Here is a 27,294-nt window from a genome sequence, read left to right on the forward strand (position 1 = left end):
CAGGTTAAGAGCTTTGCTTCAGGATGAGAACAGAAATTGTGCTCTGGCAGTGCGGCGGCAGCGGGACGCCCCATTAGCTAATGTGGTGCTTCAGTTTAAGAACAGTTTCAGATTAAAAAACGGACCTCTGGAACGAATTAAGTTCTTAACCCGAGGTTACCACTGTACTATCAGATGTCAGGGACCCATTTCTGCCAGGCAAAAGCACACAAGGACAGTGCAGAGCAGGGCTGGTGAGGGGTGTGGCTGGAGAAAGTCTCAAGAGCCAGATAAAGAGGCTTGGCGGGCCATATTTTGCTCCTTGGCCTGAAATTCCCCACCCAATATACAGTAATTACTCCAAATATTTTACCTATGGAAGCACCTTATGTTTACCATGCTTAGAACCAGCCGTACTTTCTTCCACCGCTTTGTTCTCATGCAGATAAATGGCGTCTTCATCTCCACGAGGGATTCCATCCAAATGGGATCTTTTACTGTGCATATTCTGACGTGGTCAAATGGTCTCCTGGAGGTTTTTACACCATCCCGACATGACGGGTGAATCTGTCTTCCTTGCTTGGGTCAGCCTCTGGCTTGGGGTGACCTGTGAGTTGAGCTAGAAGCCATTTCAGGCGCTCCATGGTGGGCCACCCTGTCCGCCTCTTCTAGGCACTCACTATATGTGCCCCATAACTCATCTCTCCTTCATTGACAGCATTCGCTCCTCTTAGCTTTCCCCCACACCCCCACACACCAAGGGCCGTCCACCCCCGCAGCTTCTATTTCAGTCTTTTGTTGCATCTTGGTGCCAATGAAACCCAAGGCTCCTTTGGCTTGGTCCTTCATACTGCTGTTCAACTTGGCCTGTGCACTCGCGCTTGGATCCTGCCAGCCAAAAGCACGCTGGCAGAAACCTTCTGACGCCTTCTGGCAGGGCCTGACCTGTTAGACAAAGCGATTGCAAGAGAAGCCGCTTGCAACGGCAGGCCAGGAAGAAACTCTGTCCCTGGCAGAGCTGCGCCAAACCTTCCTTGGCATTGCTCGGTTTTGGCAATTTGGGGGGTTGGGAAAAATTGTCTGAATTTGTGGGGGGGGGGGTTCTTGGAAAATCTCAGGGCATTTGGAAGTTATCTCAGTGTAAAATGAGGTGGCCAAGAGTTCCACTCCCACCTCTTTTGACAGTTTTTAAAGAGCACAACCAGATCTGCTTGTAGCGGGTGATAGGCAGTGGTGTTTGGGGTCCAGAGTGGTAATTGGAGGAGGGGTGTCAAAGACCTGTTTCTATTTCTGAAGCAGGGTCCCTGTCTCTAGCATCCTAGAGCTGCCCAATCAGCACGAAAGGGGAGCACTTAGCCAAACTGTGTTGCAGTGCTAAGCATTTAGGAACACAGAAAACACAGGGTGCTTCAGTTCCAAGAGAAGGGTGTGCAAGTTCTGTTACATACCGTGGAACTTCATGGCAAACACAATTAATCCACTCCAGAAGAAGAATCCAAATCATTTGCCCACATACGTGCATAGAAAATATTAGCTCTAAATGAAAGGCAACACATGGAGATCTGCATTAATCATTGCAACGTATCACTAATTATTATTACTTCATAATTAGAAGATCATTGTATCATATTAGAAGGTGTATGGCTGTGAGGGGCTATGGCTGTGATGATCATGATGGGACTCTGCACTTCTGAATTTTCAACTACACTTCTGGTGATGCGTCTGTAGCATCATTTGTTTCCTGATGACTGGGCTTCAGTAATGCCTGGGAACACAATTCTAGTGGAGTCTTGGGTTGTCTTACAATCAAACAGAGTTATTCGTTATTAAAGTCCCTTTTGTCAAATGCATGAAGTGTCAGAGGGCTGTGAAACCGTAAACATGACTGACCATCTTATGTGATGTGCCTACCCTGCTTTTTTCACTTCTTCAAAGGAGTGCACAAATCCTGTTGGTTCTCGTTTGCTGTTCTTATGCAGCCCATGGGCCATGGGGCTGAATGTTGTGAGCACAAACCACAAGTCTGCACACTGCCGTGCTGTGGATTGCAAAATGTCTGCGGCTGCTTACAGCAAATCGTTACATTTGGATTTAATTTGCCCTGAGCCTAGCCCAATATGAGTGTGTGAGAGAGATCAGAGCAGTCCAATCCTGTCTATCAGCAGATGGTTGGTCAGAGCGCAACTATCTCCCAGCTTCATTTTTGCAACCGCATCATTGTGCTTGTGAAACAGCCACTGCATTTCTTGAAAGTTTTCTTTCCAAAAAAACCACTTTTTCCAAAATCTCTCACTTCTCCCTGCAGCACAGATAGATGGCTGAGACCTTTCTAAAGGATGAATATCTTGGAACCGGTTGTTTTAATCAGCCCAGGAGGGACAGCAAATATGTTAACATTCCAGGGGGAAGAATAGACTGCTCTTAAAAAAACAACAACAAACAAAACACTGTGAAGATTGCAAAGGTCTAGAGGTGCTACTGGAGGTAGATAGCTAAATAGCGAAGAGCTTATTTTTCCTTTACAGAGCAATAAAATTTTGGAGAGCAACACCGCCACCTGTTAGGCACAACAGAATGTGCAGCTCTGAAAAGCAGCTCAGTCAGTGAGGCGAGGGATGGAGAGGCACGGTGCCTCTGCAGAAGCCCGTAATCAGCGTAATCCAGTGGAGGGCAAGCTAGGCTGTATCCTGAAAGCTTTGGGTTCAAGTCCTCCTCCTACTCACTTGGATCCATGCCAAGTATGCATGCTAATAATAGAAAGAGTAGAGACTGAAGGATCAAAAAAGTGACATCGCTATGAATGCTTGGTGTCTGGAGGCAGTTGGAGGATGGATGGCAGCTAACAGATTGGGGTTGAATTCTGACAAGACAGAAGTACTTTTTGGGTGGGACAGGGGTTGAGCAGGTGTGGAGGACTCCCTGGTTCTGAATGGGGTAACTCTGCCCCTGAAGAACCAGGTGTGCAGCCTGGGAGTCATTCTGGGCTCACAGCTGTCCATGGAGGCACAGGTCAGTTCTGTGTCCAGGGCAGCTGTCTACCAGCTCCATCTGGTACGCAAGCTGAGACCCTACCTGCCAGCAGACTGTCTCACCATGCATGCTCTGGTTATCTCCCGCTTGGACTACTGCAATGTACCCTATGTGGGGCTGCTTTTGAAGGTGACTCAGAAACTACAACTAATCCAGAATGTCGCAGCTAGATGGGTGACCGGGAATCACCGCTGGAACCATATAACACCAGTTCTAAAGGATCTTCATTGGCTCCCAGTGCATTTCCGAACACAATTCAAAGTGTTGGTGCTAACCTTTAAAGCCCTAAACGGCCTTGGCCCAGTATACCTGAAGGAACGTCTCCACCCCCATCGCTTAGCTCAGACACTGAGGTCCTCCAAGTGTCTTCTGCTAGTTGCCTCACTGCGAAAAGCGAGGTTACAGGGAACCAGGCAGAGAGCCTTCTCAGTAGTGGCACCCTCCCTGTGGAACACCTTCCATTCAGATGTCAAGGAGATAAAGAACTATACAGTGGTACCTCGGGTTGCAGATGCTTCAGGTTACAGATGCTTCAGGTTACAGACTCTGCTAACCCAGAAATAGTACCTCAGGTTAAGAACTTTGCTTCAGGATAAGAACAGAAATCGCTCAGTGGCAGCGCAGCAGCAGTGGGAGGCCCCATTAGCTAAAGTGGTACCTCAGCTTAAGAACAGTTTCAGGTTAAGAATGGACCTCCGGAATGAATTAAGTTCTTAACCCGAGGTACCACTGTACAACTTTTAGAAGACATCTGAATGCAGCCCTGAATCAGGCAGTTTTTAATGTTTGATGTTTTATTATGTTTTATATATTCTGTAAGCTGCCCAGAGTGGCTGGGGAAACCCATCCAGATGGGCAGGGCATAAATAATAAAATTATTATTATTATTTGGTCCCCACAAGCCAGCTACCCCTGTGGCATGGGCATAGCCAAGGGGGAGCAGGGGGGCAGCTGCCCCCCTAAATCGAGTAAATAAATAAATATACTTACCGTAACTTGCTGACCAATCGCATCACAGATAGCTTGGTTCTGCCCCCTCCCCCAACATAAAGCCTGCCCGCTAACATAAATCCTGGCTGTGCCCATGCCCTGTGGTCACTTTTCTGACACCTCCTGCTTGGTTGCACCACTTCTCCATTTGCAAAATGTGACCCATTTCACAGGGTTCAATTCGCTTCAGTTTAGCTGTGCTGTAAAAATGACAGAATTTGTTAGTTTAGAACAGGCAGTGTTTTCTAGCCAAAGCGGCCTGAGAGCAGAGCCCTCCTCATGCTGTCAAGAGGAAGAAGAGTGCAAGGCAGGCAGGCCAGAGAATGTCAGGGCCTGCTCCAGTCAGATGGCTTCCCCACCCCAACCCCAGCTAACTTAGACTGGAACGCTTTAATCCTTTAAAATTGTAAACTACCTTGGGTGGCATATAGTGGTAAACTACCTTGGCCAGAAAGGTGGAATATAAATGCAATGCAAAAATAATAAATAATAATAATAATAGTACCTGATAGATGCCAGTGCACTGAAGAATCGGTCTTCAGCAGCTGAAAGGAATACAGTGGTACCTCGGGTTACATACGCTTCAGGTTACATACGCTTCAGGTTACAGACTCCTCTAACCCAGAAATAGTGCTTCAGGTTAAGAACTTTGCTTCAGGATGAGAACAGAAATCGTGCTCTGGCGGCACAGCGGCAGCAGGAGGCCCCATTAGCTAAAGTGGTGCTTCAGGTTAAGAACGGTTTCAGGTTAAGTAAAGACCTCTGGAACGAATTAAGTACTTAACCCGAGGTACCACTGTAATTGAAAGAGGCAGTTGCTCTACAGAGATCAAGGAAGAAAAGATCAGAGGAGGAGGAGGCCTCTCTTGAGCTAATGTGGCCTTTGGGTGTTTGAAGAAAAGACAGGTTTATGGGGTGAGTTTAGCGCTCTGTTCCGTTCCTCCTGTGGTTGTGTATTTCAGTAGCACTGTCTTTCTTTTTTATGTTTTTATTACCGACTCCAGAGATGTGCACTACACACACCCCATATTGAGCTTCTCCTCGGCAGCTGCTTGGCCACTGTGAGAGCAGAATGCTGGGCTAGACAAGCCCTCTTGGGCCCAGTTCATCAGCCAGACTCTTGGGCTCTTATGGGCTTCCTTTCATTAATGACCCTTAGTTCTGTGCACCAGTTTAGGTTGTTATGGCACACTCCTATAGAACAACTTTTTCTTTCATTTTCATCCCATGATCAGCCATGTCAATTTTTCAACTTTGACTTACACACACACACATTTCTCAAACCTCATTATCTACATCTTTCTCTGGCAGTTGCTTTTTAGCAGTTATGTGCTAACAAAATGCATCATTTACTAAACATTCCAATTATGAAGCTGTATGTTAATTCCTTTTTCCCCTTTGCAATGGCAATTCATTTTATTTGAATATAAATTATTGTCTCTGTTATATGTTACGATAGGCATCAAACAGTAATGATGGGGTCTTTTGTGAACTCAAATAACATTTTGATTTGAGGGGAGTGGGGGAGAGAAACTCAACCCAACAATTTAGAACCTCCAAAAGAAGGACTGTGGGAAGATAGTGATCCACCCATGCAAACAATCCATGCCCCCACCCCTGTGCCTCTTTCCAGCTGGAACTTCCAGTTCTGTGAGCACTGAGTTCCTGGTTTATTTATAATCGGTATACACATACATATACATATGCACTTGTGCTTTGGGCCCAAAGCTACAATTTTTAGAGTAGCAAAAAAAATTACAGGGTTCCGTTTTGTTTGCTCGTCTCTTTTCAGACAGCTGTAACTTCAAAGCAAAAATTGGTTTAACTCTTAGGTTCTGAAGAGCCTTGTCATTATGAAACATATATTTGGGGTCAAGGTTGACCTGGGATATGACTCTATGACATTAGTGCTACATACTTGAGCCCTGGCAACATTGCTAAAGAGAGAAGGAAATCATCTTGACCCCTTGTTCCTCTTGCTAGTCCAGATTTAGGGAAGGGGTAGGGAATGTGGTGCCCTTCAAATAGGGAGGGGCTGTAGCTCCATGGTAGAGCATCTGCGTTGCATGCAGAAGGTCCTGTGTTTGATCCCCAGGTAGGGCTGGGAGAGACCCTTTGTCTGAAACCCTGGAAAACCACTGCCAGTCAGTGTAGATTATACTGAGCAAGATGGACTCTTGGGCTGAGTTGGTATAAGGCAGCTTTGAAAGTTCCTATGTTGTTGGACTACAGCTCCCATCTGCCACAGCCAGCATGGCCAATAGTCTGCTCCAACCACCACCTTCAGTGGTGAGTCTGTTGGGGACCAGAAAGAGGAACTTATCCAGTGTCAATAGTATCCGCGTTTGGAAATCCTCTCCCCAGTGACTAGGAGCTGGCATGTACAGTGGTGTCTCGCAAGACGAAAATAATCCGTTCTGCGAGTCTCTTCGTCTAGCAGTTTTTTGTCTTGCAAAGCAACCCTATTAGCGGCTTAGCGGATTAGCGCTATTAGCGGTTTAGCGGATTAGTGACTATTAAAGGCTTAGCAGCTTAGTGGCTAAAAGGCTATTAGCGGCTTAGCGGCTTAGAAAAAGGGGGGGAAGCGGGGGGAAATCGGAACACTCGCAAGACGTTTTCGTCTTGCGAAGCAAGACCATAGGGAAATTCGTCTTGCGAAGCAGCTCAAAAACGGAAAACCCTTTCGTCTAGCGGGTTTTCCGTCTTGCGAGGCATTCGTCTTGCGGGGCACCACTGTACCACTAATTGTTTTGGAAGGAAATGATGCAGGCTTCCTTTATCTGAGCTTTTAATGGATGGCAGATTATCTCCTTCCAATTTCTCTGCTTTTATTGCTGTTTTGCTTTGTTTATTTTGTCACTGAATGTTGATTGTTGAATTTTTGTGTTTGTACCACTGGTTGCCTTGGAAAGCAATTGCTGAAAGTCGGTAGAGGGATCTTTCAGACAAATGCATAAATATCCCAGGCTTCTGGGCTTGCCCAAATTCCGGCATTGTGCTATGCAACAGTGACTCTACAATAGTCCTAGCAGTGCCATAAATGTCACTTTGCACACATATAAAGAAACTCCCACACTGTTTTAAACTGCAGGCCACAGGCCCATGCACATGGTCCAAAGATCCTTGGATGTGATGGATTTTAGAGCATTCCTTCATTTGAAAGTCTTGGAAGTGGGAAGGGGTAAATTAAGTTTGTTTGTTTGTTTGCAAGCTGGCAGAGACCAGTAATTAGGGTTGACTTTTCTTTTTCTTTTGAGTCACAGTGATTCTCCTGGCTAGAAAGGGAAAAAAGAAGGGAGTTATATGATGCTTGACTTTTACTTCTCTCCCCCTCAAGGAAATAGTCACAACAACCTTGAGGCCAGACAGTAAAATTGTGGCTCAGCAAAGTAGCAGGACTAAACTCTGACTCAATTGATTAATATTTTTTTTTGGGGGGGGATGGTGTGGGGAAGGACACAGAAAGGGGGCTGAGCACAAATGTGCTACAGGAAGATGAGAGGGTTAGAAATTGTAATCGGAAGAGATGGTAAAGGCTGAGGGCAACAGCACTGCCCACTTCCCAGAACTTGCTGCTGTACAAGGCAATGCAGCAAACAAACCAAAAGTGAACATTACCACATGGCAATAGCTTAATGGCGGAGTGTACTGCAATCGCCTTGAGGTCCCCAAGCAGGCCCTTTGCCATGCTGGCCATAACTGTACAACACCATCTGCTGCTTGCTGATGTTCTCCAGCCAGAGAACCTGCCCTACTCACGACACTTGCTCCCTCACCCAGAAATCCAGCTGGAAATCCAGTCCCTGCTTATGGCTGACATCATCCTTGATTCGGGGTGAGGTGAATGCCCTTCCCAATGTTCCCAGTTTTATGAACTCCTTCCTCCTGGTTCCTTATGCAGGCAACTCACTGGGGTCCCTTGTAAAGTCAAACAAACCTCAGCCCCTCACCTTCCCTTCTGCTTTTTACATGTAAGCATTCTTAGCACAGTTTCCAAACCAGAGTGGCTGGAATTGGAGCCCCCCACCCACCCTAGGGGAGATGGGAAGCAAACACGCTCAATAAAAGCTTGATTGTCTTGGCTGTTATCAAGCCCATGGCAGTTATTTGCTGAGTCTTTGATGGGCGACCCTGATGCAACCCAACACCTGAAGCCACGTTGATATCCATCTGTAATGCATCACTTCAGCGGCATCGAACCCGGCCACATGTGATAGAGCAGCGATGCCAAGGAGTGCCTTCTCCTGTTGCACCAGACAAAGTATTGCCAGGAGGTGGGATGTCAAACGTGACATTCCTGGCATAGCTGTATGCAGTAAACATGTCCTTCTGGGCACCTCGGCCTTCGGCGAGCGGCAGGCTGCTGGCCTGCGTGTTATGTCATCCTTTAGATTCCATTGCTGAAATCTCCCCTGTGAAGAAAGTTTGCAACGTTTGGGACTTTGGGGTTTAGAGAAAAAGCAAGTGAGAAGTGGCATTATGGAAGTTTATATAATTATGCATGGCATGGAGAAGGTGATAGAGAATGCTTTTCTCCCTCTCTCATAACACTAGAGCTCAGGGACTTTCGATGAAGCTGAATGTTGAAAGTCTCAGGCCAGATAGAAGGCTTCTTCCTGCAGCGCATAGTTAAACGCTGGAACTTGTCCCCCATAGGAGGCAGTGATGGCCACCAACTTGGGTGGCTTTTAAAAAGGGTTAGACAAATACGTGGAGGAGAGGGCTATCAATAGTCACTAGCCATGATGGCTATGCCCTGCCTCCACAGTTGGAGGCCACAATGCTTCTGAATGCCAGTTGCTGGAAGCCGCAGGAGGGGAGAGGGCTCTGCTGCTGAAATCCTGTTTGCAGGTTTCCCAGATGCATCTGGCTGGCCACTGTGAGAACAGGATGCAGGGCTAAATGGGTCATGGGCCTGATCCAGCATGCTCTTCTTATGTTCTTATGTATTTTTCTGGGTCTCTGTCTCTGAAAATAACCAATTCTTATACTCCCACCGAGGAGTGACAGGTTTGGGACGGTCCATAACTCTATTTATACATATGAATAGTGTCATTTTTTTGGTCCCCAACAATTTAAATTAGTGAGTTGGTTGTTGAAATACAAATATATTGCCTGGAAGGTGGACGTTTTGTCACATTAAGTTGCCTAAGAGGAGGGGGTTCTCCATGGTTAGCTCCAGGGAGTAGGTATAACTGCCTCTGAACATGGAGGTTTTATTTTGCCAGTGGGGGAAGGGTGAGTAGATTCAGGACTATCTTTAGATCTTCTGAGATGCCCATCAGAACCCTGGGAAATGCAGGAAAGAAAAAAGGAAGTACTTTTTCACACAGTGCATAAGCTACGGAATTGGCTTACAGAAGAGGTAGTGATGGCCACCAACTAGGATGGCTTTAAAAGGGGTTAGACAAATTCATGGAAAAGGCTATACAAAGGAGGACCAAGGCTGGGTTGGGTGGGGAATAGAGATCTACATTGGGATCTGCTTTCCCTGTGAATCGTACCACTTGAGGCGGTTACCTCATGAGTGTTTAAGTTTGTTGATTTGTGCAGCTCAGCTGTTGTGGGCACACACTGTACGCTCATTGGCTGTGATGTGTGAACCCAGCTACTGAGTCAGACCTTTGATTCATCTAGTCCAGTACTGTCCGATTGGCAGTTGCTCTCAAGGGTCTTAGACTGGGGGTCTCTTCCAGACCTGCATGGAAACGCCAGGGGTTGAATGTAAAACAGATGCTCTGCCACTGAGCTATAGCCCTTCCTCATCTTCAAACCCTTCATGATCACATCTCCCTAATTCACCAGTCTCTCTGCTCTTATACTGAATAGTTCAAACTTTTAGTCCATCTAACCCAGTATTGTCTACTCTGACTGACAGCAGCTCTCCCGGGTTTCAGAAGGAAGCACTTCCCATCACCTGCTTAACTGGAGATGCTGCCAGAGATTGGACCTGTTGCTCTGCCACTGAGCTCTGTATGGCCTCTCCCGGCTCCGCATGGCTGGGTGTGGGCACCTATCCTTGTTTGTCTCTGGCATCTGATGTGCCAAAGGATTTTCTGTTCCATTTCCTCAAACTGGCACCTTTCAGTTTGTTTAGAGTCTAAACTTTAGACTCTGGCACACTTCCTCTTGGTAAAAATGTGCCTGGCATGTGCCATCTTTCCATCCCACTCCGCAGCATCTTGGTAGACTGTTGTCTCTTTCGCCTCCGCAATGCATTTTGTTACAAAGTCAGTCTGAAAAACCTGCCTGCAATTCCCCCCCGCCTGCCCGTTTACTTGAAAGTGCCAGAGTTTAGCGTCTCCTTGCGCTGCGTCAGAAGGAGAAAGCTGACATTGTTCCGTCCTGAACACCCGCCAGCGTCACTGCGCCCTGAATTCTGGAACTGGTTCAGTCATGCATGTTTGCATATGTTAAAAATATTTAGTCCAGTGCTTAAAAAAATATTATGCCCCAAGATCTGGGCCAGCTAAACATAATGCCATCTATGTGTCTAGCTGAACTGGAAACCGTGCAGCACAAAGCAACACTATCTTCATGCAGGGTTTGACACGGCCATGTATTTAACTATTGAGTGTGAACGAAAGATATTCCCCTTTAGGATTTCTAGCATGCTGACTCCAAAAGGTTTCAAGAATTACCTTCTCGCCCGCCGCCCCCCTGCTCCCCTGTGCTTTATTTAAACAACCTACAAGCCTGTTGTCCTCTGAGAAAAAAGACGGCACGCTTCTCGAGAGGTCAAAGATCGCCCAGAGTTTCTACCCTATTGACCTCCGTCTGCTAAAACTGGTGTTAAATTGGTGCTCTGGAGCAAAGCTTTAAGCGATGAGTGACAGGAACAATTTCAGAGCCCTCTTGCTCTGTTGCGTCCCTCCTGCCACATGCGGTTTGGGTGGTAATGACTTTTCTCCATCCAAGTTTAGTTTTTGCAATTTCCTTTGAACAGCCCTCTATAGGTTGGGAGATTGCAGCCCAGAATCTTTCCTTCACAGCCTGATAGTGGCATTTGTAATGCAAGGCTATGTGGGTGGGTCCACAGTTCAAGGACTCTTGTGCCGGTGTCTGTGATGTTGTACCTTGTGATTTTGCACCAATGGAGTTAAACTCCAAATATACTAGTTGCCATATGCGCTAATTTACAATATCCATCAAAGTTGTTACAGAAGTCACAGGAAACTTAACTCACAGACTTTGTGTACTTGAAGGCAAAGAACCTGAGGAAAACTTTTTGGTGACTTGGTGGGACTTTATATCATATGCATCAGCTAACAATTTGCATGACTCCTTACCCGCATCTAGAAAAGAAATATGGACTTCCTGATGAATTTGTCTGCTTAAATTGGATTAATAGAATTGTACTTACCTATAATGTATGAGCATCTTCTAAATGACTTTGCAGGTTTTGGGGTTGGATTTTCTTTGTTTCATTTTTGTTATCTACAGGGAAAAGGTGGTAAATGCAATAAAAAAGGTATTTATATATATAGAAAGGCCATTACACAAGTCAGATGTGAATGGAGGAGGAGTGTGACCCACACAAAGTGGGAAGGTGGAGTTCACTTTGGCAACTTTAGTCACCATCTCATCCACAGCAAGCAGAACCACGGAAGCATCCATTGCACTGGCACAAGTTTGTGATCAAAAGCATCGGAATACTGCATTTGTCATCTGGGCTCTTTCTCTGTGTGCTCCTTCCAAAGGAGGTGCAGAGGGTGGCAACACAAGAACAGACCTCCCCAGTAGTGGCTCCCCATTTGTGGCATGCTGTCCTCAGGGAGGCTCACCTGGCACCGTTACTTTCTGTTTTTAGGCACCTTGCAAAATCATATTTATACACCTAGGCCTTTGGACTTTCTGTTTCTCTTTCAGTGGAGTCGGTTGAGTTGAGTTGGATCTGCTCTTTCATACATGTGATTAGTGAGCATTTTAGGTTGTTTCTACATTTGTTTTTAATGTTTGCTTAAGTTGCTTTTAGTTTACATTTTTAAAAGAAAAAAGACCACTAAATAATAGCAGTGGAAATAGTACTTATTAACTCAAAAATGTGGGTGCTGATGTGGAACAGGATGCTGCCCTGAGCCACTAGGATGAATGCCACTACAGTGGTACCTTGGTTCCCGAACAAATAGGCTACCGAACACCGCAAACCCGGAAGTAAGTGTTCCAGTTTGTGAACATTTTGGAAGTCAAACAGACTTCCAGAATGAATTGAGTTCGGGAATCAAGGTACCACTGTACTGAATAATTATTATTTGTGCTAATCACACCCTATATCAGAACCTCAATACTGTTACAATAGAATCAACACTGCCCCTGGGGTCACTAATATTCATCTTCCCAACAACAACAAACCATCCTTCAGATCTTAATTTTTCATTTCAAAGGTGTGATGAATGAATGAAATGGACCAACTAACAGCGGTGGAAGGTTCTGTCAGTTTAAGTTCTCTCCATTTCTTATTTTTCTATTCTTAAGTCCAGTGCTCTCCATTTTGCAGCAATTTGTGTGGTTTTTGTTTTGTTTTTTCAAAATCTGGATAAGGGCAAATTTCAAAGAATGGCTGTGTATCGGTTAGCATAGCAAAGTATGGATTTGATAGAGTTGACTTTAAATACACACTGAATCAAATTTCCCCTCCATCCCTTCCAACTAATCAGGTAATGTTTTCAGCCTAGCTTTGGGACAGTGGTGATGCTACCGATTTTCCAGGAATCATTTTCCTCTGAAATGCAAAACAGGAAGAAGTCAATTTTGCCTGCACTGCAATGACAACATTGGGTGGCTTACAATTTATTTCTGTACAAGCATATTGAGAAATAATAATAATAATAATAATAATAATAATAATAATAATAATAATAATAATGTGTAAAAATCAGAGAGAGGGAGACACTGAAGGGATCTTTATTCCTTCCTCCACACACCTCATTTCCTGCAGGCATTTTGAGAGCAACTGTAAAAGTCTATCCGGTACACTGTAGCTATTCATGTCTCAGTTGGGGGCCAAAGTGCGTCTGAAGTATATATAGAAAGGGAAAGGGTGAAAAATGTGTGTGTGTTGTTTATATATATATATATATAAGGTGCACACAGACAGGCATGGCTAAGAGAATGACTTGTTCACAATGTGACCAAGGGGCATAATGAGTCAGTTGTTTTAACAGCGCAGTATATGTAGAGGCTGGCATTGAGAAGCAGAGAGGCGGCTTGCTAAGGAGGCTGTTAAATCAGCTGGACGGAACTGGCAGCAAAGTAACTGTTAAGTTATCCCTTGGAGACAGAATTATAGGAGGGGTGGGGAGGGGGAGGAAGATGGAGAATAGTTTGGCTTTGCCCATTTAGAAATGCGGGAGCTTTTCCTCTTCATCAAAGGAATAGTGATGCATATTTCACCCAGTTCTTCACCATCAGAATGTCAGATCTTGAGAAATGTTGCAAGCAAATGCTGAATTTTGGGGGAAAAAATGTCTTAAATATAGACATGCTTGCCTGGTGATATGAGTGTAGCTTGGCGGCAGAGCACCTACTTTGCATTGAAGTAGGTCCCAAGACTGAGCCATCACCACTGATTGGTATTGCCAGGCACCTGCCAGGGCCCCCAACACTTCAGGGGCCCACCGCTGACTCCAGATCCCCCAAGCCCTTATCCTGTTGCTACCTAGGAAACTGCATTATGCTTAGTCAGACCGCTGGTCCATTGAGCTCAGTATTGGCCACACTGACTGGCAGACATTTTCCCCAATCCTACTTGGAGATGCTGTTGGGGATTGAACCTGAGATCTTCTGCATGCAGTTGCTACCTATTCACCTCCCACCCAGAGACCAGAGTGAAGAAAGGGAGTATTTTTATCCCCTTCTCTTTCACTCTCCTGGGTAGTTGTGTGGATTGGGGCCAGAGGAAGAGGGAAAGCAGAAGGGGTTGCAGTGATGGTAGGAAGGAGGAGACTGCACCTGAGGGCAGGAGGCTATCTTAGGGGGCGCAGGGCACAGATCTCTCTCTGCCTCTCTGTCCCTGCTGCATGATATGGCTGCCTCACTCTGTCTCTTGATAGGACCATCCTTACATAAGTATATCATAAGGGAACTTTGAATGTTCAGACAGTCACATACAGCTCTAATTTTTCCTCATTCATTCCAATGGAAGGAGGAATGACTCTGCTTGAAATAGACAGGCTGGAGACATCTGTGTGGACTGCTGAAATGGAATTGCTCCCTGAAAGGCTTCTCTGACTCACCAATTGCAAATTCATAAGATGGATATTCACCTAATATTTTCTGGAAATTCTAGTGATTCCCAAACATATGCTGGTCAACCTCAATATTCCATGTCTGGGTGTATCTTGATATGTGGCAATAGTGGATGGTACTGATGGTATTTGACAGAACGTTGCATTTCCATTTTGCCTTTCCTCTGAGACACTCAGGACAACATCCTCTGAGACACTTCACCCCTCCTACCAATTTCTGTCCTCACAGCAATCCTGCGAGGTAGGTTAAAAAGTGACCAAGGTCACACAGAGAACATAATTTGGCTGAGTGCAGATTTGAATGGGTCTCCCCAATTCTAGTCTGATGCCCTAGCCACTACAGCATTGTGCATCTCTTTAATAAGTAGAAAGGTCTTCCTTAAGCAGATAGGGTTGTACATGAGCTGTGATCTGACAAGTCCCCTGCCTGGAGTCTCACCTTGGCCTCAACATCTCTAGATGGGTATAATAATGCCAGTCAACTTCACAAAGCTGTTGTAAGGAGTGCTGTGACACAGACATAAAGAGTAGAGCATGGATAGGCAAACTAGGGCCCGGGGGCCATATCTGGCCCAATTGGCTTCTAAATCTGGTCTGCGGACGGTCTGGGAATCAGCGTGTTTTTACATGAGTAGAATGTGTCCTTTTATTTAAAATGCATCTCTGGGTTATTTGTGGGGCATAGGAATTCGTTCATTATTATTTTTTTCAAAATATAGTGCAGCCTCCTGAAAAAGTTTGCTGACCCCTGGAGTAGAGGAACTGCAAACAGTGGAAAGAGGCATACAAATGCCACAGATAGTAGCTCAGTAGTAGAGCATCTGCCTTGCATCCAGAACATCCCAGGTTCAGTCTCTGGTTGGACTTGGATTATCCAGTGCCTGAAACCCTGGAGAGCTGCTTTCAGTCAGTGCAGACAATACTGAGTTCAATTGACAAGTGGCCTGGCTCAGTATAAGGCAGTTTCCCAAGTTCCTTTCTAAGGGCCCAATACAGTTGTATGTGCAGGACAGCTGTTGACAAAAGAAGCAGGGGTAAATGGCGAGGGACTCCCTCACAGGGAGCAAAGCACACATAAAGGGGGGGGAGGCAAACTGACCCCTAAGCATGATTCATATGCAACCTTTCCAGTGTTGCATTTTTGGTGGAAGAGAGGTGGGCAATGCATGCAGATTGCCTTCCTGGGGTCTTTCCCAAAGATCTGAAAACTGTCCTGCATCCACCTCCTCCTTAACCTTCTTCCAGGGCAAAGTAATTCCTCCTTTTCCTTTGGCATTTCCCTCCTAGACTCAGCCTTCAATAATCATTTTCATAGTCCCGCCCCCCCATACAACTCCTTTCCAATTTGTCAACATTTTTGTCAACTTGTCAACAGATATCTGTGCTTCACCCTTTCATCTCCCATGACAGCACTGTCTGCTTGCGGGTGCTGAGAGGAGCGTGGCCTGGCCCCCCCCCCCATGAGAGGCTGAGCCTGCTAATTAAAGGAAAGTTCTGTCTCCTTATTCCTGGAGTGTTAATGGATTCTGCTGCCCAGTTTGGATGTACAGGAGTCTTTGAATTCCACAAGCTTGTGTGCCACCGGCTTTCTCTGGACCACAGTGAAAGCTTCCATTCATGCCGCCAGCCCGGCCTTCTTAAATTACCACACCCCAGGCCTCTGCTCCTCAGCCTCGCACTGTTTTCCTTTCATTAACAGGATTCCCAGATTGAATGTCTATGAGAAGCTGGGAAGAGATGGTGTTGCTGTATTTGCTCTCAAGGGCTGTGCAAAAGGGCTCTCCATTGGAGGGAGTCTGGCTGCTGCTTATCAGGTGGTGGAAAGAGAGCAAGACATTTTTATTTTTATTTAATCCAGCTCCAGCTTTGCTTTGTGCATATTATTTTTTCCTTAAATGTGGATTTAAAATGGAATGTATCATTTAGAACAGTGGTTGTATGGGATGAAAGGAGGGAGAGGAAGAAACACCAGGTCTTGGGTCAAACTTTCCAAGTCCTCCTGGCTGAGAACTTGATATGATGGTCCCATTTTTGTTATGAAGCTGTGTTGTAGGAAGGCAGACTGCTCCCCTTTTTAACTCAGTATAGTCTACTGTGACTTGGAGTAGCCAGGTCCTCTGAGAGGCAGATACAGGGGCTACTGATGAACCAGATCCAGAACTAGCAGATGGCACAGGTGTTGAGCTTTCTTTTTCTTTGTTTTTAAAGTATAGAAAGCCCTCCTAGAAAGAAAGTTATGAAGCAAAATGTGTAGGTACCCTTCTTGGCGATTTCTGGGGGATGAGTTTGCCCGGTTGCTCCCACCTCTCAGTTTGGCAAGGCTACAATGGAGGCCTTGTGAACTTCTAAATCAGACTCCTATAATGCATTCTGTGTGGGGCTGCCCGCAAGGGATGAAGGTTTAAACATTTCAACTGGTACAGGATGCTGCTACCCAACCAGGGACTAGTGTAAGTCAGCCAAGCCCCATTACACCTGCAGAAATGACAGCATTGGTTACCTGTGGGTTTCCATGTCCTATTTGAGTCACTTTCTTTGAAGTGTGCCTCTGGGTACCAGTTGTTGGGACACCTGAGTGGAAGGAGCCACTGCCCTCAGTCCCTGCTTGTCTCTTCCCCACAAGAGAAATCTGGTTGGCCGCTGTGGGAACAGAATGCTGGACTAGAGAGAGGCCTTTGGTCTGATCCAGCTGTGGTGTTCTTCTGATGTTCCCTCCACAGTTGGAGGCAGGAAGCCTCTAAATACCAGTTGCTAGGAATCACAAGTGGGGGAAAGCACTGTGGTCTCCAATTAGGAGGGTCAAGGACTAGTTGATAGGGAAAGCTCAGAAACGTTTTCTTTTAGAATAAATGAAGCCCCATGCTTTGCCACAGACTTTGCATTGCTCATCAGCACTGGGGTGTCCATTGAGGAAACCATCTATCTGCTGTGAGCTTTGGCATCCTCTCCAAAAGTCATGGTGGCAGTGCTATGCGCTGGTCTCATACAGTCTTGCTCCAGCAGTTTTCTTTTGAACTGCTCAGGGTTCGCTCCCAAGGGTGGCAAAGCTGGGCATTTGCAGGGGACCCAACACCAGCCAAGAGCTCCTGCCCAAACAGTACCTTCATTGTAGTATCCCCAAAAGGCCCAAGGCAGAATTCTCAGTTTGCACACCTCATACCTTCCAGATTGAGAGGGCCCATTACTGTGGCCTCCAGGCTTTTGCAGGAGGGAATCAAGTGCATTCCACAATTTAAGTGTTGCACAATTAAAATGGATTAAACTGGGATTAAACTGGATTAAAGTGGATCATTTGTGGTTAAAAATGTGACAAGAAAACGCACTGCAAATCTGGGACAAATGATGGCTAGAAATATGTATAATGCTAGTCAAGCAAATTAGGATGACTGCTTGTTGCCATATAACTGTCCTGCAAACAACAAAAATTCCAGTACAAAAGCTCAATGAAAGCACCAGGAAGGTTGTCAGCAAGGAGAAGAAACGAGGGATAAAGTTAAGATGCAATGAAGTCAAACTCCATTATATATGGGTTTTAAAAGCAAATAATTTTACAAGTTTTCTGAACCAGAAAACGTAAGACTAGTTCTTTAATTAATGGCATACAAATATAAGCATCTTGAAGCATTTACGATTACCTTATGGGTTTTATAGCCCATTATTATTTACGGCAAATACCATGAACAAAATGGGAAATTGGCATGGATAGATGTTTACTTCGTGATGATTTGAAATTCAGTCTCAAACCTACATAACATGTTAGCAGTCTTATTTGTCAGTTTTATCTTTCATTAATTATTTTATTTCTCTTTCATTTATTTTTCTTTCTTCCTATCTAGGCAAGCTATATAAAGTGTGAGATTCATTCAGGCTGAATTTATTGACAGCATTTGGTGATTTGGGATACATTGTATACATTATTTTGATTTTCAGGAAATACATTTTTTTAAAAAAAAAAAGGCAGGGAGGGGGTGAATGAAAGCTCAATAAAGACTGGACACAGCCTAGCCTCCACCTATTTTATGCAGGCAAATCAACAAACAGGCCATCTGGAGAAGCCCTAAGTGAACACTGCTTGACTCCAGCCCACTTCAATGTGGATCTTCTTACCTCTGGGCTGAGGACAGGAGTGTGTGCATTGCCAAGTGAATGGTCTACTTTAAAAGTCATGCTCATGTCCATCTGTGCACATCATGCACACTGCATGAGACCTTTAGAGTCAGGGTGGTTTAGTGACTGGAGTGGAAAGCAGTGCCTAGCATGTTGGATTAGGATGGACAAGACCCAAGTTCAACCCCCCCCCCCCGCACAGTGAAGCTCATTGCCTGACCTTGGGCTGCTACCATCTCAGCCTAACCTACTTCGCAGGGCTCTTGTGAAGATAAAATAGAGAAGCAGGGAGTCATGTATGCAATTGTAATAAAAAGTTCTTTGGTTCCTTGGAGGAAAGGCAAGGTATAAATGTAATAAATAAAAGTAATGCACAAGATTTGCATTTCAGTGTATGGTGGAAGCAGCGGCCAAAAATGTCTTTGGCAGACAACCGGGAGAAGAACTGGTTGTCAAAATGCACCTCCTAATTTGGGAAAAATTCCACAGAGGTTTTAAGATTAGACCCCTTGCTTTTCTTCTCTCTCCCCTCCCCAGCATGCCTGTAAAATGTAAATATTTTTTGTTAAACAATTAAAGTGTTCCACTGGCCGGTCTTAACAATGTGCAGTGTGTGTTTATGTGTGCAGTGTGTGTGTGTGTGTGTGTGTGTGTGTGTACATACACATACATACACACAGAATTCTGTATACTGAAGAGAATGGTCCAGGGTGAGACGGAAGTGTATATTAGGCACTTCTTGAACTTGGCTCAGTAGCACACAGGCTGCCAGTGCAGGGCTTTCAGAATAAGTGAAATGCAATTCCAGCATGCTGCCCCACTTCATAGCTTGGCCACAGCTTTCTGCACCAGCTGCAGCTTCCAAACCTTCTTCAAGGGTAGCCCCACATAAAGTGCATTGCAGTAGTGCAGCCATGAGGTTATCTGAGCATGGGTTCCTGAGGCCAAGCTGCCCCTGTCATCCAGGAATGTCTGCAGATGGTGTACTGACCTCTCCTTCTGCTTAGAGATATTTCCTGATATAAAAGAGCAGTCTGAAGCAGTACAGTTGGTTTACCTCCTCTGACTGCTTCCAGTGAGAAAAAGCCTTTGAGCCAAGACGTGCAGGGTTAATGCATAGCTGGCTTGGGAAGAGATCAGTGAGTGGTCAGAAGTGAGGGTCCTTTAACAGACGGGTTTGCACAATGTGTGTGCTTCTTGGTTGCCTGTTGGGATGACACTACAACTCAGCAATGTTTGGTTGCTTCTGAGGCCGCCTAAACTAGAAGATAAATGTGAGCTATTAGAAACCACACATGTTTTATTACAAACAAAGCTAAAAGTCATCCCAGCCCTGATATTACAAACAACAAAACCCAAGCCCTCGTCACCCTCCCCCGAATCATATTGCAGTTATCTCTGGTAATAAACGTATAGACACAGAGGGGAAGCCTTTCCCCTTGGAAGAGCTGGTTGGCTGGGCTCTTTATCCTGTCTAAGACTTTTATTGAAATTCCACTTGATTGTCAAGATTAGATGGCAAATAACTGTCTGCATTTATGGGGCTACATAAATAACTAGCATCTGAGAAGGAATTTGATCGCATCCTATAGAGATTTGTATTGCCCCATGTGGGGGTTTCAAACGATCAGCATCTCTCCTTCCACTAGGAAGTGGGTACCTTCAGTCTGCTAATATTCTTCCTGCTTTTCACAGTGGAAAATCCAGAGCAGGGTTTTGTTTCAGCCAGGCAAACACACTGTGTGGTTTGTTCAAAGGAGGCCAGCCTGTGTCTGTCCCTCCCACCTTCTTTATTTTGGTGTAAATTGAGAAGAGGTGATTGCTCCTTTTAAAATGTGAAGCACTAAAGGTGAAACCTGCCTTGTGACCTGGAAAATGAGCATCCTTATCCTGGGTCTATGGGAAATTGTCTGTGTTTACTTGTCAGTGATGGGAAATGAATTCTGCATATGCCCAGAGACACTTTCCTTTATCATTGCATTTCATATTCCTGGGCTCAATCCTGGATTAAAAAACAAACAAAACAGATACTGGGACACTACTTTACTGAGCCAAGAGAGGAACAGTGCCCAAACCCTGGGGGAGGGGTGCAATCCTGATTAATCCTCCATGCTAGGACAGTTATAGTACAGGTGAAATTGCATCCTTACAGAGGCAACTTTATTATTCAAAACACTGAATGCTTTTTAACCAGACGTATTCTTTGTTGGCCACCAATGTTCATTGTGCACACAAAATAGAGTTGTTTGTGCTGTGTTTGTTTTGAGGACTAGCTGCTTGGCATAACTGCACACGTATTGTTCGCTGTACTTTAGATTAGTTCTGATTTGCACTTCTCAAACCAAGACCTGAACTGAAATGGCTATCCTTTGAAATTTCCCCTTCTCCTGATGTCTCATTGGAGTTCTCCAACTAATGTATGTGTCCAAAGATGCATGCATTAGGAGGAAATGTGCACACAGGTGCCTATTTGGGTGAGAATAACATGCAAAAATGCATTATAAGGGGGGGGGATGCTTGCCAAAATGTGTACTTTAGTCCAAACAGCATACAAAAACATGCATATTAAGAAAGCTGTGTGTTTATTGGGATTTGTTCCCAGTTGCTGGGAATCACAAGTAGGCAGAATGCTGCTGTTGAGCTTGGGTCCTGCTTCCGGGCTTCCTATTAAGGCACCTGGTGAGGACAGGATGCTGGGCTAGTTGAGTCCAGCTGCAGTTCTCAGAAATTTGCACTTGAGTGCTGATGAATTGTCAAGAGGGTTTCAAAAATCAAAGCAAGCAAGGTCTTCGTGAATTGCTGCTGAAGCGTGGATAACTTAACTGGGGGGCGGGAGAGAGAATGAGGAACAGTGAGAGCCAGACTGGACAGAGGCCTTCCATCCCTCGCTTCCATTCCTTCCCAAAGGGTGAGATGTTCCCACACACCTTGGCCCTGCCACTTCTGGACTCTGTCTCTCTCTGCCTGCCTTCTTTCTCTCTGGGTTGTGCCTGGTGCTGCTGCTGCTGCTGCCTCCTTCTCCTCCTGGAGCCTTGACTTCTGTTTGCTACTGGCTGGTGCAGCGGAGAGGAGGCGTGCGCTGCCTGCGAGGAGAGGCTCCCTCCGTGCCTGTGGTCAGTCATGAAACATTTCTCTTTTCCTCCGCAGATTACTAAGCAACTGCACAGCGCAAGGCGCTCACTGGATTTGCCCGTCTGCCTGCCTTTGCCTTTCCAGAGCTGCTACCAGCCTCCCCCTCCCAGGCCAGTCCCTCCAAAGGCTCAGCCTTGCAGCACTCTGCAACTCTATAATGAGGTAAGCCTCCTTCTCTTTGTCTCTGGTGCAGTGGAAATGCTCTGTGTGGTTGTATGTGTGTGTGAGAGAGGAGTACAGTAGGGGTTGAAATTGCAGCTCATCCCCCCCCAATATATGAGGTTTGGGGTTCTGTCCTCAGATCTTCCAGCTTTTGCTCTCAGAGTTATTCATTTATTGCAATTTTTTTACAAATTGTGGTGCAGTTGTTGTTATTATCCTCCTCCTCTCTGTCTCTCTCTTTCTGCATTCTGCAATAAAAAAAAGTTGCATCAGTATTTTGGCAGGAAGGGGGGGAAATGAGTTGCTCTGTGCAGTCTGTTGAACTTTTTCATTCAGTCTCCCAGCAAAAAAAAGGGAAGGAGACTTTGCAGGAGTTAAAAGAGCAGAGCCAGGGGATGCGTCTCTCACGCACCCCTGAAATATTCCAGCTATTTGTGTCATCTCTCTCAGACCTCTGCAAGAAAGTAGACCAGCCTTTCCATCTGCCCCCTTGCCATAGAAGTGTGTGAGTTCTTGGAGGAGCTCAGGCTCTTGAGTATGGCACCAAGAGGAGCTTGACTTGTGCTGCTGAGGTCTACCAGGAAGGGGGTTCTCAGAGATGCTTAGAGACCCCTCCCTCCTCCCCCCCACCCTGTGGCTCTGAGGATGTCAGGTTGCTGGGAGGTGAGGAGTTAATACCTCATCTTTCCTCTCCTCCCTCCCCCTTCCCATCTCTTGGATTCATCTGTAAAAAATAAAAAGTGAAGATAGATCTGATCATCTGCTGAGCAGAGAAGCTGCCTTTGATCTGAGCTGTTCCTCCTCTTCTTTTTCTCTATGGGTGTCTCTCTTTTTAACCCTTTTTCCTGGTGGCTTCTGGTTGTGTTTAAGGAACCACATAATTTGCCTGGGAAGATGCATCAGTAACCTTAGATCACACAGGTGGGATAGGGTCCTGCTTTGCAGAGCTGCCAGGGGACAGTCCTCTGTCTCAAAGCATCTTCTACTGGAAGGGCTGTGTCCAGTCCAAGTCCAGTTTGAAGATAAGGAACCCCAAGAAGGGAGAGCAGGAGGGAGTCTTGACATTTCCCATCTTCAGTGGGTACCTGGGTGGCAGACAGGCACTCAGTTGGTCACCTGCTCACAGCCTTCCCAGCCCAGCCCACCCTGGTGAGATGTATTGTATTTCTATTTCAATCATAGTAATTCTTTATAAATTTGCATCTAGACATACCTATAAGCATATACATATTTTATGCAATTCTGTGTGCCCTTTTGTTCTTTTTGTGGTTGGGCATTTGTGACTTTCTGGCTATGTGACACCTTAAGGTGCAGTGTAATATCTTAGAATATAAAGACATTTAAAGTGCTGGAAGTTGGTTTGGGGGCAGCAGAGAGGATCCAGGATGCACGATTCCTGCATGTTTCTTTACAGTGCTAAATAAGAGAATTCCTCTGAGCATGTACCGAAAGTGGACAGGGACTGCTGGCTGCCATGAACCTAGGGTTGGAGGGAGATTATTTTTATTAGCAAGCTGTTAGCTTGTTTGAATGCCAGCACCTGTTTGTTTATGGTGGTTTTTAGGAACTAAGCACTGTGACAATGAGATGAGTTTCCATCATATTGTGTTTTTCGTTGTCCCCGAGAGGGGGCAATGACAATAAATATATTATTATTATTATTATTATTATTGTTATTATTATTATTATTATTATTATTATTATTATTATTATTTTCGCAGTTCTAGAAGAAGCCAATAAAATACACCCTTGTCATTGCAAATGTGTACAAACCTACCAGTACAAATGGTAGATTGACAGTACATGCTTATATATGGCTGCTCAGAAGTGAGCCCCATGGAGTTCAACAGAGCTTTCTTCTGGGGAAGAGTGTATAGGATTGCACTCTAACTTGTTCTTTCATTCAAACAATTGGGGCAAATGAACAAATTGCTTTGTGCATGACTAGTCTCTTCCATTCACCTTTTATACCCACTCAACCGGAGGTAAGCTCCCTTGAACTCAGTGGGATTCACTTCTGTTCTGAGTAGCAGGCACATCTAGAATTGCACTGTAAAGCTGTGCCTTTGCACTTTATTACGTTTCTATCTCACCTTCCCTCCATGGAGCAAAAGGAGACAGATTGTGCCACTTTCCTCCCTTTACCTGCACAACAACCCTGCAAGGTAGGTGAGGCTAAAACATCAGTTCACTAGCCGAAGGTTGCCCAGTGAGCTTCATAGCGGAAGTGGGGAGACCTTGGCTCTCCCCATTCCTAGTCCAGCATTTCAACCACTGTGCTGGGCTCACCCAGATCAAACTCAATCTTGTGAATAACCTGGCCACGTCTGTACCAACCTCTGTACCTCAAATAAAATAAAGTAAAAAGCAAAAAAGCAAAACAGAGAATGGGTTGATGTGGAAGGAGAGCATTCCAAGAGCACATCTCTCAATGCCATGCAAACACTAGAACCACCTTTTGATTGCCACAGCCTGCAATGTGGTCTCTGAAACTTGATGGGAGTCTTGTGGGCCACTGGGTAGCCCATGTAGAAGCAGCCTGTGTAAGGGCACCAATGAGTGGAATGCTGAAGGAACATCTATCCCACCATCCTCTTCCAGTACATGGTCTGGCTTTTAGATCCTCATAGTGCTTCATTCCTAAATCAGGAGATGCCACCAAGGCCCCCACTGGCCTTGAACTGACTGACTCCCTTCCACAAACGTTTGAGTCTGTGATTGCATCCCAGGTTAGGGTGGCCACTTACGCATCACCACCCCCAATGGAAATGCATCCTCAAAATGAAGAGAAAATATGGCACAGACTTGCAAAAACCAAAACCAAAAGGTGTATATGAACTTAAATGTATGGCTGTAGATTTAGAAATGCTTACCCTAGTTCAGTAAGAAATGCTGTACATCTTACCATGGTGGGAAAGACTATGAGAAGCTGAGTTGTGTGTGCTGGCTCAGTCCACTCTCCAGGTGCTCCCTGTTGATGGGCAACTTCCAGTTTTGCCTCCCTGCTCCAAGGGCTCTCCCTTCATAGGAGTCTTTATCCTATAAACCAAAGTTGGATGGGAGTGGCCTTCAGATCAAGGACTGTCCTCTCTCAAGTTGGACGCATATCTGGAGTTTGATTGCAGGGGGGTGGAAGTGGGAAATATGATCTGCACGTGCTCAGGGATACTATCTTCTTTACTTTACATGATCCAGGGTTGAACTTCTGCATTGGTCCAATGCTGACTTGACATTGTTAAGGGCTGTGGTTTGGAAAGCACCTTCCTGGTCAAGTTCTGAGGATGTTTGACAACCATCTGTATGCACCCAGGTGCGTAGTATAGTGTATTGTAGGGCCAGGATGGTGCAGTGGTCAAGAGTGTCAGACTAGAACCTGGGAGACTGGAGTTCAGATTTCCCCACTCAGCCATGAAGCTCACCAGGGTGACGTTGGGCCAGACACAGCCTCTCAGCCTAACCTATGTACCTCATAAGGTGGTTGTGAGGATAAAATGAGGAGGGGGAGAAACCATGCACACCACAATGAGTCCTTTGGAGAGAGAGAAAAAGCTGGAATGTAAATGCAATAAGTGTGAAATGTGAAGCAGTGCTTCCAAGGAGACACCTTCCCTCCAGACCCTGCGTGGATGCTCATAATCCTGTGAGCCGTCTCCTCCTGCAGACGTCTCTGGATCTAGAGGAGCACTCAGAGAGATAAGATAGTGAAGAGAGGCAGACAGGGGGCTTTGGCACTGGGCCGCCATGAACCTGTTTTGCCTTTGCTCATTGCAACACTGTGCAACAGTGAACTTGCTGTGGTCGCACCGTTCCCTGCTGCTGCACTTCTCCTTGACCAGGGAAACAGCGCCCTGCCACTTTAACGCGGGATCCCCCTTTAAGTGACTTTCCATTTGCTGCGCACAGAGTGCTGAGAAGTGTGGTTTTACAGATATCTTTTGAATTGTGAGCTACAGAGCAGAAAGAAAGAAAGAAAGCCTTGCTCAACCACTGTTGTTGTAGTACTCATCATCCTTCCCTCCCTCCCACCAGGCTGGCGGGGAATGGGGGAGGCATCCTGGGGCAGAGGGATCCTCCTGACTAGTCACTTGGCATCTGTCCTTTTATGTGGGCCGAGGAGTAGATGGGAACACTGTGATTCAGAGGCCCTAGAAAGCAGTTTAAACACAGGTCAAGCAATCTGTGCCTTAAACATACCAATAAGAAGACCCTGAAGGAGATAAATGGTCAGTTAAATTGTGTTTATTTTGTCTCCCTCACCTCCCCAGTGTTGTAAATTCCAGATGTTTTTACTTTGCTCTTACTGGTTCCCCTCTGTTTTTATTTCCTTGCTTGACAGTGTGACCTAGCAGTTAGAATTGTCAAGCCGGGAGTGGGGAGACCTGGGCACAAACCCTCACTGAGCCACAAACCTGCCTGGCTGACGTTGGGCAGCTTAGCCTGCCTGGCTAAGCTGAACCCACCTGACAGGATTGTTGTGAGGAAAAAAGGGTCAAGGGGCCATGTCTGCAGACTGGAGCTCTCTATAAAGGGCAGGATAAAAATGTTGGCCTGCCATGTGTCAGTGAGGCTGTCATTGCAAATCTTGTGCTGAGGAGCAGGGTTGGGCTTGATGACTTTAAGGACCCTTCCAGCTCTATAATTTCACGATTCTGTGATTATCAACCCCTCCCCCTTTCCTGGCCAAAAGAGAAGTGGCAGAAACTGCTCACTGCAAAAAGCCCATTTGGGCCTGTTTCTTCTTTAAAAAAGAGAAGGGTGGACTCTTTGCCCCTCATAGATCAGGTGTGCTTTTGCGGTGTTGTGTTTCGTGGCGGCATGCACCCAGGGTTTGTGCGTTGCTGGCAAGAGCCAAGTTCCCACCAGCTGGAATGTGTCATAAATTACTTGAGGGTTGACCAAAATTAATTTTCATTTTATTTTCATAATGTCTGCTGCTGGAAACTGAGCAGGCAGCTCGGCGGAGGCAGCGGATGAGGCAGAGGGAAGGGTTCTGTTTCCTCACTTAACTAGGATTTGCCTTCCTCCCCCTGACAAACGGAAGGCAGCCCTTTCAGCCTCTGGATTTGTGAAACTTTCTCCGAGTGCCAGCTCTGCTTAGATGGGGGGACTTCTGAGTGTTAGTGGGAGAAATCCGAGTCTTTGGCTTTCTGCTTAACTCTTTCGAGGCTCGGCTGCCTCTGTGTGCCACCTTTTTAAAGGAAGAATTGGCAACATGCTTGAGGATTTGGCAGGGAACACTTGGAACTGAATTTCGCCATGGTTAGGCCTGATCTAGCAAAGGATCAGACATTTTTATTCATTTGTTTATTTCAGAATTTATATGCTGCCTTTCAGGGCAAAACCCTACCAATAATGCAGTAATGGAGAAATACGAAACTTGCTAAAACTGGTTGCTTTTTTGCTTTTAAAAGGGAAAGGGGGGAAGGGAAGGGCCATGGCTCAATGGCAGAGTGCCTGCTTTACATGCAGAACGTCTCAGGTTCAAGCCTTGGCATCTCTAGGGAGGGCTGGGAAGGAACCCTGCCTGAAGTCCTGGAGTGCTGCTGCCAGTCAGTGTAGAAAATGCTGAGGTAGATGGACACAATATACATCTGATATTTCACCTGCTTTCATTATTATAGGGCTGGTGTGTTTAAACTTTTTGTTA

General features: G+C 45.7%; 1 protein-coding gene across 8 annotated transcripts in view; it reads left to right on the plus strand.

Annotated features, from left to right (window-relative positions):
• The window catches only part of ZNF469 (zinc finger protein 469), a 278,243-nt gene that overhangs the window by 182,094 nt on the left and 68,855 nt on the right, over window positions 1–27,294 (plus strand). For all 8 annotated transcript variants that reach the window (XM_081202588.1, XM_081202586.1, XM_081202591.1 and 5 more), the window contains one exon: window positions 21,501–21,647. The gene's annotated coding sequence lies outside the window, so the exon portion shown is untranslated. The remainder of the gene's footprint in view (window positions 1–21,500; window positions 21,648–27,294) is intronic.

This window comes from Podarcis bocagei (genome assembly GCF_964188305.1).
Source record: "Podarcis bocagei genome assembly, chromosome: 7".
Taxonomy (NCBI): domain Eukaryota; kingdom Metazoa; phylum Chordata; class Lepidosauria; order Squamata; family Lacertidae; genus Podarcis; species Podarcis bocagei.